The following is a 14,039-nucleotide window of genomic DNA, read 5'->3' as shown; positions in this document are numbered from 1 at the left end:
AATCATCAGTGATTACGAATTTTTAACCTTTAGCAGCTAGGACAATATCAAGGTTTCTTTTCCAGTCAATATAATTTGGTCCTTTCAACTTATTTTGGTTCAACATTGAGGTAAGTGGGTTGAATGAAGACATGATTAATCTGAGAGATATTCACATTAAATAGATCATTAATTATACAATTAGAATAATAAATTCATAATAACACATTACACATATAACCATGCGCATTGAACAGTTAGATTCGCTAGGGAAACTTAACTATTCATGCAAAATATAAGTTATGTAAGATATTTACCCCATAAATTAAAACATGATCAACTCATATGGAGAATAAATTGTCAATTTAAGATAGATAAATATAACTTTTATAAACCCTAGTTTTATTGAATCAACATGTAACTCAGTTGGAGAGTTAATACAAGTTATCAAACTACTAGAGGTAGAACTACAACAATCATCTACAATGAATTTATCTGATGTGTAAGAAGACCTATGTCAACATATAAATTCATTATATTACTGTAAAACATGAATGGAAACCATAGGGATTGAACCCTACCACCACTGTTTTCTTTTTAAAAAAATTATTTTTATTAATATTTTTTCAAAAAATAGAAAAATGGCCAAAATCCCATTTAAGCGACCCCGAATGCCCGAAAAATGACGTACATCATGAGCAAAGCTCATCTGTATTGAGTACTGGGTCGTTTCCGATGAACCTACCAAATTTTAGGTCAATTGGAGTTCGACAAAATTTTAGAATTCCAAATTCATGACCTATTTGCAAGAAAACTATTTTTGGCGTTTTTAGGTCTATTTATTTTGACTCGTTCATATCACATATCATACTTATGTATGTTAATCCATGATTTCAAAACTCAAAATATTATTATAACAGTCTTGTTTCATAAAAAACACTATTTTAATGGAATAAACTAAACAAACACGAGAAAAACGGCATTGTTTTCATGAAATATAACACCACTGTTCATACTTATGTATGTTAATCCATAATTTCAAAACTAAAATAGTACTCAAAACATTTACGATTTTGAGAAAACACCATTGTTTTCATAGAATAAACACAACAAGCATGTATAGATTAACAACATGTTTTAATGTTACTTTATTCGTGTTGTTTCACATTAAATAGTTAGATGTAAGACGACGTCTGATACCATTTGATAGAACATGCGTAGCGGAAGCAAGCATATAACTCAGGTACACAAATATGTAAACTGGATGTATAATAATATAATTACAGAGATTAGAAGCACTAACCTCTCAAAATCGTTGCACAAGTCCTTCGCAGAGCAAGAATCCAGGGCTGCAGTTTTCTGCTTTGCTCCTTGTAAGACCTTGAACGGAATTATTTGTGTGGGCAAATAATACAACTCTGAAGAGTGAGTTATTAGGTGGAACTAGTCTTCCTTAAGTAGACTCGAAATTAAGCCAAAAAAGGGGCTCAAAACCGTGTAGGATTATGCTAGTGCAAGTAGAATCCTACTCTAACTCAAAAAGTAATTATTTTCCAAAGTCACTTTTTACCAAAGTCTGTCCAGGTTTTTTTTAGGTATAGCAGGGACCACAGAAACAATAAGAGACTACCAATTGTAGTATTAATTCAAAATTTGGATGAATTAAATCCCACTATAATTAATCGTAGTTTATTCCATTAAAAAACTGCAATTAAACTCCTCAATATGAATTTTGAAATTCATTAACACTTATTTAACTCCCAATGTTAAGATTATAAATACCAGTTAATTAAACTAAATCACTAATAATTTAATTTAATCAACTAATTAAATCATTTACAATTCCGCTTAAACCATTTCATGTGACGGATACAAAATTCTCCGGCCGAGTTTTCACAAGAAAACTTATAAGCTTACGTAAAAGGGTATCATCAAACTCAAAACCGAGTCACGGATTGTATCAACTAATTATTATTTCACAAATGTTATTCGCTATTGTCCAATCTATTAGGCATACACCAACTCTGAATATAGTTGTACCTTTTGATAAATCAAAACAATAAACAAATCACATTGATCATAATAACTAGATCAAGATTAGGAGTATAAGCTCATTTAATGAATCAGAGAAAATATTTTATATATATTCAGTACAAAAATATTTTTTCTCTACTTGGTCCGATCAATACACTAAGTATACTAGCACACGAAGTTAAAATAAAATCACTCCCATAATCAAGATAAATTATGCTTTAAATCTTGTGCTACAATCATCAAGATATTTTGCCCAACAATATTTTCGATTGTGAACATAGTTTATTAATTAAGAGAACCGACAATTTAATCTTCTATGCATGAGCTAAGACGCCATACACTAAATTGTCTACTACATAACTAAAGGGCACACATATAACAAATGATCTATTTAAAATAATTCTTTATTGAATTGAATAAATTAAATAAATAATTATTCCATAAAAAATAAAACACAATACTATATCTAAACCGCATAGTTAATAGGATATTCCAACAGTTTTGCGCTCTTTTATTATATTCATACATAACCTAAATTTGGAAGGATATGAAATCAATGATGGCATATTATTATGTTGTGTAACTAATTGTGAACTTCAAGGAGGATTTCATAAAGCTAATACGTCCGGAGGCAATAGTATCAAAAAGTTGAGACTTTTATGAGAGGGAAAGCTCTGATCTGATTGGCTTTCTGAAGAATAATTGAAGACTCCGTTAATTGTAATTATGAAGCAGCCATGGCAATGCCAATGTGTAAAACTCTTTAATAATGCGTGGATAATGAGGTGGGACAGTGTATAATGTCAATGATATAGTGTGGAATTTAGTTAATGAAGCTAAAGTATCCATTGTTAGCAGGAGAGACTTTTTCCGACGATAATTTGCAAGATTCGCGCTCGGTAGAAGTTAGTAGATTTTAAACATGAGAATCATGAAAGTTTTGGTAAACAATTATAAAGAAAAAACGAAGATTAATTGTTAACCTACCGAAATAGTGGGAGAATTAGGATAAAATTGGTACGATATACAATGAATTTTAGGATGCCTAATAATTCTATGTGGATGAATGATCACTAGATGTTGAATTATTATGCTCAATTGTCAAAATTAAACTAGTTTAATCATTACTACTAGTTAGTCAATCCACATGCATTTCATCTATTCAACTTCATTCACTTCATCAACCTAGTTTTGTAGCTGCTCGACAACTCCCCCAGCTATGGTTACTTGAGCAAGCAATTCACTCATCTATCATTTGTCATCAGAAAAAGAGTTAATACAAAATGAGTAATTAATAAGAGCCAAATACACCGCACTGGTATTTTCTGACATTTTCAACAAACGGTAGCCAACTTTTCCGAATTATCAAATGTGCATGGTATCTGTACGAAAACTTTTAACTCAGCTATAGCTCGTTCATGGCTTACTCCACTTGCAATAACTGTCAGGTATAGTAGAACTCAAAATTTAGAAAATATCAGAATTTACTTTTAATGGATATGCGTTCAGTATGCTTCCACTAATTAATTACTTTAATAATTAAAATGTACCATAGATTAAATATGTAAATTTTCTATTAAATTAGTCGTTAGCCGGCCACCAAACATATTCCACTCGAAGTTATTCTTTTGAAGCAAGTTGGGGGAATTGTCTCTTTAATATTGTTTTTGTGCAAACATTCATCTGGGACGGCAAACTTGATAGTGATTTATTTCCTAAATATAATGTTCATAGAACCTTTTAATCATGTTTGCAATGTTCTTAATTAGCAGAAACTAGCATTGTTTATTCATAAGAGCAGGTGGGACAACGTTAGGATACATTTTTGCTTACATTAGAAACAAAAGGAAGTTTGGTAATTTGGAATATGTTTGTGCCTATGGTATGTAATGGAGCCAAGATAACAAAAGTATTATATGCATGGTATAGAATAATGTGATAGCTAGTTTCATGGAAGGGGTACCTGTATATGGTCAATTGAGGTCACATCCATCAGTATGAAATAAATATTATTTCCTTATTTGATTATAATATCTAATTATAGGTGAGAGACTCTTTTATCGGCTTATATTTATTTATTTGAAGTGGTGAATCCATAAATAGATAAGCATTCTAGTCCAAGCCTAAAACAAAAGGAGAGAAAATAATTTCTCAATAACAATAAAACTATAATTATTATAACTTAGATTTTCAGATTAAGCTGTTCACTCGTTTCTTTAGTAGTATATAATATATCTGTGTATACGGTTAAAGTCGGGATCACCCGATTTCACTTATGGGTCGGGACCAAGGGACAGTTCGAGGATTGGCCTCGCAGTATATCAAACCGAGATATGAAGATAAGACACCGACTCCGAGATTCGAAGTACCTGTCGAGGTTGAGACCGATGATGATCGAGATCAAACAGGATAAACATCGAGCAAGACCGAAAATAGCATAATAACAGAAAGGCGAGATATCCGTGACTGGCCGAGGATCATGGCAGAAATCTCGGAACGGATCAAATCAAGAACGGTTATTTAGCCCATCCTAAGATTTATTTATTAGAATTGTACCATAAATAGGATTACTCTAATATATAAAGAGGGTTCTAATCATTTTTGTAACCATCTTACATTCACATATCAAAGCAATACAATACTTTTTTCTCTTATACTCTCTTGTTCATCAGTTTGTTTCGTAACTTTACTCTCACTAATTCAGTTCGAGGGTGACCTAGCTCGAGGGCTGAATTGCATTTTAATACTGGTTTGCATTACTTTGTTGTTTATTTCTACTATTAATCATCATATTTATCAATTGGTGCTAGGTGAAATTACATATCCTTAAAATCACTTATAAGTTTAATTGTTATCCGATTTTAAGGGTAAACAATCTATTTTGAGGATTTATCTTAAATTAATAAGTTTTATATTGTTGTCAGCCTACTACAATCCTCCTTCTTTATTCGACTTTAGGACATTCAATGTGAGCAAGCTATTAAGAGGGTATTTGGCTAAGTTTATAAGCTATTCAAACTGGCTTATAAGTATTTTTTGGCTTATTTACACGTTTGGTAAACACCATAATTATTTTTAAGTCAAGTGTTTATAAGCTAAAATCATCCATAGGTCATAAGTTGGTCACACCCAACTTATGCCTTTTCAACTTATAAGCACTTTTAGTTTGACCAAGGCTTTTACTAGTTTATCCTTAATAATATTTCTTAATTCACAAAATACTTTTCTCAAAATAAATTTTTTAACCTTTTCTTCATTCCATATTTGTTGTTCATCATTTTCTATACGAAGAAACTTTTAAATTTATAATCTTTTGTAAAGTTTTAGGGGTATTTTAGTTATTTTAATAAAAGAACAGTTTATCAATACTTTTTTACAAAACACACCAATTGCTTATTATCAGTTTCAATACTTATATCCAAACACTTAAATACTTATTGAAAAAATCAGTTTTAGCAATTTAAGTTTATCAGCTATTTACAATAAGCTAATCAAAAGTGAGGCGGATCCAGGATTTTAGGTGTACGAGTTCCTACAAAAATCTCGAGTTAATATACAATACTAATTGATGAACGAACTGGGTTCCAAGTTAAATATTCTTATATATTTAATAGATTTTTCAATACAAATACAGGTTCTAGACAAAAGCTACTGGGTTCACGGAAACCCGTAGATATTGAGTTGAATCCACCCTTGATCCAAACGGGCTTTAAATGAAAAAATGTAATTCGGGATGATTCATATGCTGAGCTCAGCTTGTTTGAAACCGAAAGTTATGTAGTAATAGTAGTTATTTTTTGGGATTTTTACCTAACTATACTATAACAGAAACCTATTTACTACATTTATTTAGGTTCCTTATTAATTACTTTTATACCTATATTTACTAGTGTTATATAAAACCATAAAAAGGAGGAAATGAAACATACTTTAAATACCGGGTATTAGTTGCACATAACCCCCCTACATTTAAGATACTCTTCCTTTTTCAAAGGATTACAAAACATCATCTATCTTTGTACTTACCCACCGTAAGAAACCCATTGATACCCAAAATCATCACCTCTCTTTCATACAAATCAACCAATATCTCTCTCTCTCTCTCTCTCTCTCTCCCTCATACAAATCAAACTATTATCTCTCTAAAATTGTAGCATCATATATTTCTCTGAATCAATTCCACCAATAACCATTAAAAAGCTTCAATTATTGACAAATCCATCTACATTATCTCTGAAATTGTAGGTGGAGGGGTCTGCCATTGACATACCATTAAAAAGTTTCGAAGCTTTGAATTAGATATTCAGATTTTACGAATTTGTGATTTTTAGATTAGGTGTTCTGGAAAACGATTGAAAATATCCTTTAGAATTTATATCTCAATTTTAAGGGAGATTCATTAAGTTTAAAGTTGGTCTTAGGTTGAATTTTTGATTGAAACTCGGGGAAGAAGAAGTTTCGGAATTGTATTTTGATTGTATGATAAATGTATCATAATTGTATCTGAGTTGTATTTGATACGTCAATACCTAAGACAATTCTGATACAATACTAACACTATTAAAATACAATATTGTATCATAATTTAAGTTTAGAGTGTTCTAGGTGGATGTTTTAAATTGAAACTTGAAAAGATAAAAATCAAAGTTGTATCATAATCTAGAATTGTATCATAATTGTATCACAATTTGTACCTAAAACAATATATGATACAATGCTAATACAAATATAATACGATATTGTATTAATTTAAATTTAGAATCGATTTTAAATTGTATCATAATTGTAACAGAATTGTGTAAGAATACTTTCGGGATTGTATCAAATTTGTATCTGAAAATGAGTAGTTGTGAGTTCATGACGAATTTCACAGTTTATATCACAAATATATGATAATTATATATTAAGTTATTGGTATTATATCAGGTATTATTTTAGATATTAATGTACCATCTACAAGTTAGATAGAATTGTGATACAAGTATGATACAATTATGTTTTATACATTGATATATCTGATACAATTCAAATGCAATTATGATACAGTTATCATACAATCCCTAAATATTTTTTCATTTTCAGTGTTGTCCGGTCTCCCAACAAAAGAACGATGCAATTGATGATTTGATAATATAAAGTTGTCGCCAATGGTGGAAGAGAGAATGGAGATTCGGGGTGTAGATTAAGGAATTTTGATGTAAAAAAAAAAGGAGAGAAGAGGAAAGGGAAAAAAAGGAAAGGATATAATTGAATCCCTTAATTGAAGGCACTAATAATGAGATGAGATCCTTTTAAGGAGAAATCTATACAATTTATAATAAAAACCTAGATACTTATTAAAATTATAAAATATAGAGAATATTGGTAAATAAATTTCTAATATAGTATAGCTAGGTAAAAATCCCTTATTTTTCCTTTATAAAAACTTCTCATTAACGGTAGAATTGGAAGTTTAAGCTAAATTATTTCTAAATTTAGAAAGGAGTCATTCTTTTTGAAACAGACCAAAAAGGAAATAGGTTTACATAAACTGAAACGGAGGGAGTAATAAGAAAATTGGTATAATATGCTATATATTTGGTGGTTGTGAGCTAACACCGTTTGTGCTCCTTTTATTCCTAGAATAATAATTCTGGGGAAGGGGGGCTTGACGTAACTGATAAAGTTGTTGCCATGTGACTAGGAGGTCACGGGTTCGACCCGTGAAAACAACCTCTTGCAGAAATATAGGGTAAGACTGCTTACAATAAACAATTGTGGTCCGATCGTTCTCCGAAACCCACGCATAACGGGAGTTTAATTTAGTGCATCGGGATGCCCTTAATAATAATTCAGGGGGGAAAAGATCGTTTTATCAATGTCTCGACTAGTTTAAAAAAAGGTGTTTTAAAGATTTGCTTTAACAAATAATTGTCGTTTTTTATGCCAAGATAATGTTTAATTTAAGCTTAATGACAGTTATTTTAAGATAACAAAAAAGTTAGTGAACGTGGCCTTTTCTCTCGATAAAAAATAAACTAGAGATACATATAAAGTTTCCTGTGGCAAGATAACCTACCAAATCTATGGAAAACAGGACATTAATTGGGATTCTAGATAATCCAAGTGGGACAATGTCCTATCATTTTTTTTTCTCAATCGAAATCTATGACTATGTAGAAATGAATGATGACCACAGTGCAACTAATTTTAAGAGCATATGTCACTTTTCTGAAACCCCACCACCTTTCCTCTCACAATATATACACCCCCCCTAAGGAGCTCTAAAGAGAAACCAAAAGTAACATGTACTTGTACCTTGTAAGCATACATTGTCTTGACCGATCTTGTGGAAACCATATAAGTTTGATTTGACGCCAAATTTTTTGATGGGCCATTTTGTAGCCTAATTGTTGAATGTGCACTCTTGCTTGTCCAACTTATATTTCTTCAAAATTGCATAAAGCTGTTAGATTACTATACGTAAGAACGTCCTACTTCTTCCTTTCAGTTTGGGTGGCCGGCATGGATATATGTCGACGATCAATTACATAATCTATACTTTAGAGTTTCTTCGGGTCAACTATGCAATTGCAACTTGACTTAGACAAGTAAACGAACCTTAGGGGTTAGTTCATTGGACGTCCTACTTATCTCGATCCTAGGGACCAGATACATACTTGCCAAAGATTTCAACATTTACAAAACTAAAGCTAAACTAACATTTTTTATACCTTAATTATATCCGCAATCAGGGGTTAATTTTATGTATGGTCCCTAAATATTACCCATTATAACTTAAAAGTTACGTAATTATATTTTATTACATTAAAGTAATTGAACTATGAGCAAATTTTCTCATCCAGTTATTAGCTCTCACTTGTTTACCTTTAAAAATGGATAACGATTGAATTTATTCACGGTTTTAAGGATATGTTGATCAATTCAATATAAGTGATCAATAACGTTAGATAAGCAAATTAAAGATGAAATAAATAATCAAATCAGTTGTGGTGTTGAGTTCGGGCTCGGATCTGAGCTTAACAATCGGTCAGCCTTTGATTCAGAGCCAAAATATATGTATGAAAAGCTATGAACAAAAATAAGAACTTTGAATAACTTAGAAGAGAAAACAAGTTTATATTGCCTTGATATGCGTGTTACAGTATTTTTTTATTGAATAAAAACCACCCCTTTATATAGTAGGAGAATTTCATCCCTACTACAATTCTAAGAAAGGTAAAAATCTTCTTTGAGCAATTCACACCTAGTTCAGTGGGTAAAATTCAATAATTATAAGTGAAATAATTAACCCTCATATTAGTGACTATCTTAACCTTGTGCAGTCAATCATATAACTGCTAATGATCGGTGTTGTACTTTTATTTTGAAACTAAACTTAATTATCAGAAAGTATGTCGCTTTAATATATTCCAGTTTTTTAATAAATTTGCTGATTAAGATAAAATATTGCCATAATTTTTTTTATCAAATTAAGTTTACCAACAATTAAGATATATAAAATGGGACGGAGAATTAAGTAATTTCATTTTCCGAAAATTCGAACGGGACTTGAGGATGATTCTTTCTATCTTTGAAGCAATTTCAGGCTTGCATGTAAATTGGAGAAAGTCACAGATGCAAGATGCTTAAAGCCTTTCGAGCTGCTGTCGCTCATTCTTTCGTTGTTGCTAGCTTGCGGTCACTCGTCTCTTTGTTGCTAGACGAGGCTTTTCCTTCGCTCATGTCGCTTGCCGATCACTCTGATTCTTTATTGGTTGCCAGCCGGTCGCTAGTCCGCCTCACTCTTGATTGGTTTGAAGACTTCTTTAGCGGCATAAGCAGAAGACTGTTGAAAGTTGATGAAGGCTAGACAATGTATAGCAATTACAATGGGAAGCAAGGCTGTAAGGCGGAGCGAATCCGGAAAGATTGCCTCAGTTCGGATTGTTTTCTGCAACTCGGGAAGATGAAGTTGGAATTGCTAGTAATCGCAGATCAGCATGCCGTGGTGAATACGTACCCGGACCCTATACATACCGCTCGTCACACCCTGGGAATTGGTTTCGCCCGAAGCATCGAACCAATGATCACCCATGACTTCTGTGGCACACTAGTGCCACAAGGCCTTTGGTGGTCTTATTGGCGCATACTACGGTGGGATCTTCGACTGGGGTGAAGTCGTAACAAGGTAGCCGTAGGGGAACGTTCCTGTGGCTGGATTGAATCTTTTACGATGGAAATGCACTCTTCCCCCAACTTTCCAAGATAGGGGCTAGCTTGCTTCCACTGGTGGCGGGCGGGCGAAGGGTCCAAAGGACACGTAGCCTGGGGCAAGTCAAAATTAGAATTGTTCCATTTTCCTTCTTGTTCATCTATCGGAAATCAAGTGAAAGGGAAAACTTAGGAAAGAATAGCTAAGGGGAATCCTTCGTTTGAGGAAAGAGATGATAACTTCAGTCATGAAAAAACCCAGTTTGTTTTAAGGCTCTCATGAGGCCATAGAGCGAATTCCTCTCACATTGGAAACTGCGCTCAATTCCTATATTATTCGCGCACCTACCTACCACAATATGGTTCCAAATCCTTTATTTTAAAATAGAGGAGTAGTTCAACTTTTTTCTCTTCGGGACTAAGATAAGTTACTTACTAGCTAATTGAAAAATAAAAAACAAATAGAATGAGGTTTTTTTACGTGATCAGAAATCACCCGTTGGTGATGAACCAGTACTCACTTAGGATAGCACTTCAGGAGAGTGAGATCCAAGTGAGCTCATATTAAATCAGTCTTCAATTTCCACTCCTTCTGAATAAGGATAGGGTTGCCTATCAATCGACAGTTTACTAAGATCATAGATTATTAATGCGTGCATTCCATTATCGCGGAAATATTCCCCCATGGCACACACAGAATATGGGGCCAAAAATTGTAGAGGAGCAAGATCCGAAGCGGTGGCTGCTACAAGAATAGAATATTCCAAAGCATTCGCTTCTGAAAGAATTTGAACTAATTGTGCCACAGTTGAGCGTTTCTGTCCAATCGCTATTCCTCATATTGTAAACCTAATGACATTAATCCGCTCTGTAGGATGGTTAACATCAGCTATGGGTAGATGACCCTATTCAACACCTGTTTTTACTACAATCCAGGACTATATGAAATCAGAAGCTATCAAAATATGGATATATGATCGTCCCAGCAAGAAAAAAACGGCAGGTAACACTTAGAATTCCCACTAACCTTCGTGATCTAAAAAAGACGGAGACAAGTCACTAACTACAGTGCCAAGGAAAGCAATTGCATGTATCAAGCATAATGGCATGCTCTGTAGCCGGGGAATGAGCAATTAACTTAACTCTCCTTCGTTCGGCTTCACTTTCAGCTCAGCTTAGGGATCAGATATCGATATCGGAAGATCAGGCCCATCACTTCTTCTTGACTTCTATGATTTGCCTGCAGGAGGATCATCGAAGATTGGAGAAAGAGATAGAAAGCTGACTAGAGTAGGGGTAGAGGGGCTGTGTATATCTATTCCAATCGAGGTGATAGCTCGACTCAGCAAATGGGAGAAAGATCAAATCGCGCAGGAGAGGGGGTCCCACCCATCATCAAGATTCAAAGTTAAGGTCTTGTTCGGATATTGATCGTAGCAAGCATCACTTCCTTCATTCGATGGATTCAGGCTTGCTTGTCTCACTCTCATATTGGAAGGCTAGGTTTGGAACCCTCTAGGAACTGAATCGCTAGAAAGATCTCTTCTTTCGTTTAAACCAAGTGGACCCTATCGACTCCATTTTCGATTTTAAAACGAACAATTACCTTATAAAACTTTTGGGTAGAATTCTTTTTTTTTTTCTTCGAATTTTGTTCACATCTTAGATCTATAAATTGACTCATCTCCATAAAGGAGCCGAATGAAACCAAAGTTTCATGTTCGGTTTTGAATTAGAGACGTTAAAAATAATGAATCGACGTTGACTATAACCCCTAGCCTTCCAAGCTAATGATGTGGGTTCGATTCCCCCTACCCGCTTTATATCTATTTATTCTAAATATTTTAATGTATTCATTAAATCAAATTTAGTTTATTAGTATTAGTACATCATTGAATACATAATTCCAAAATTTCTTTCACATCCGATTCTTTCTATTTTTTTTCAAACAAAAAGTTAAAATACGAAAAAAATCAGAATGAAAAGCGTCCATTGTCTAATGGATAGGACAAAGGTCTTCTAAACCTTTGGTATAGGTTCAAATCCTATTGGACGCAATTTATTTCCATATATATTTTTTTAGATTTCGATAGCAAGAAAGACTGTTTGAATATTTGAATCCAAGACGCTTGATTCATTTTTTTATTAAGATTAAGACAAAAGTGATCAATATTTCTTTATGCTTGTTCCTGAAGTATAAAACGGTCCATTTGTTCCTGAATACTTCTTTAAATAGGGCTTCTGCTTCCTCGGTAATCCAAAAGTCCTAAGTTCTTCCTTTCAATCCAAGTGGAGGTAATAGTTTCTATGGCAGGGCTAACGAGATTTCTTTTTCTTAAGGCTAGGCGTATAGATAGGTTTTTGGATCTCGAGATTAATTTAATTTGTCTGGCTAGGAATAATAAAAAAACTAGGAATAACTGATTCTAGATCAATATGAATAAAAAGCAGGTTCTAGGGCAAGTGAATTTTAAAGCAGTCTCTTTTAAAGAGAGTTAGAAAAGCCAATCCAGTTGTTTCCCTGTAGCTAGTGGATGATAATGGGTAACTCCTAGTTAAACATAATAAATCCTAGATCTGAAATTGGTTGATATGAACAATGTATAATTGCACTTAGACCGATTTAATACAAAGGGGATATTTTAATGGTGGTGTTATGAATGTGTAAGGGAGTAATGACAAGCAATAAATATATTAAATGACAATAAATGTAAATAAGGAGAATGATTCACCCAAATATTTAATGAGGTGGGTGATTCTCTCTCTGACAATGATGTGAGACAAACAAACCAGGGAACATAGAAAACTTTCTCGGATCTGATGCGAGAAAGATGTGGGATCAACGACAAATCGAATCTTTTTGTAAAGACAATGTTTGTAGTTTACTTGAGAGTCAACTTTTCCTGAGAGAACTTATCATATAGAACATTACATACCCCTCTCTTCTCTCTCTATTCCCACTTATATCACCTAACAGAAAGTACAAGTGCAGAAAATATTCTGTAGAATATTTCTCTAAAATATCTTGTCACTAAACTAGCTGTTTGGGCTGATCTGAGTACTCGACCTCGACCTTAGTTACTTAGCTCGCCAATAGGTTCCTTCTTAAGCACGACCTCGGCCTAATCAGCTTTTAGTTAAGCTCTCTTAGGCAAGATTTCCTTAGTCAGATTTTGACCTATACAGTTAGTCCCTCCGTTTATTGGGGTTGTTTTAGACGAGCTCGATGGGCGGACTTCGCTAGTTGCAATTTTAGAAATCTGAGCATGTTGGCCGAGGAGTAACCTTTTTATGCGAGGTGATGGTGTGGTACTTTAAAAGCCATATCTGACTGTTACGTCAGTTTGAAATGACATCACTTCATCATGCATCATTATGACACATGTTCCTAAATCGTCACGTCCTTTCCCGCGCCTCTTCTGTTTCGAAATTAATGTGGTGGCGTTTGGCGTTCTCGATTAGGGTGCTAGTATTCTTATAAATAGGGATGGGGATTTCTCATTTGAGCTGTTGTGTCTTTCAAGCATTTAAAACTCCAAGCTTCCCCTTCTTCTTTTTCAGAATTCTTGCATCTCTCTCTCCCTTCTCTCAGCGTCTTCCCCTGCTGTTACCCCTTTACATTTGCACTTTCTTCTTATATACGTGATAGGAAAATAGCTAGTGCATCTTCTATCCTTGAGGGAGCTTCTGATCCTGTCCCATTGACTGTGGATATGCCTTCTCATGAAGAAGTAGTAGCCATTGTGGAAGATGAGAGTTTCCCCACTGTGGATGAGATAGTTCCATGTTCGGGGAAGGCCAGGTCGGACTTCTCGAACCAGCCTGAAGATGAT

At 33.7% G+C, this 14,039-nt stretch overlaps 1 non-coding gene and 1 pseudogene across 1 annotated transcript; both read left to right on the top strand.

The window, feature by feature from the left end:
- The first annotated feature begins 9,824 nt into the window (after window positions 1-9,824).
- On the top strand, window positions 9,825-10,212 carry LOC142182448 (18S ribosomal RNA; annotated as a pseudogene).
- A 1,979-nt stretch (window positions 10,213-12,191) lies between these two features.
- TRNAR-UCU (transfer RNA arginine (anticodon UCU)) lies at window positions 12,192-12,263 on the top strand. Its single transcript has one exon. It is a non-coding gene; the product is annotated as a tRNA-Arg (tRNA).
- Window positions 12,264-14,039: the final 1,776 nt, after the last annotated feature.

This window comes from Nicotiana tabacum, chromosome 6, assembly GCF_000715075.1.
Source record: "Nicotiana tabacum cultivar K326 chromosome 6, ASM71507v2, whole genome shotgun sequence".
NCBI lineage: Eukaryota > Viridiplantae > Streptophyta > Magnoliopsida > Solanales > Solanaceae > Nicotiana > Nicotiana tabacum.
Note: the sequence above shows the minus strand (reverse complement) of the source record. Positions and strands in the feature narration are given on the sequence as shown.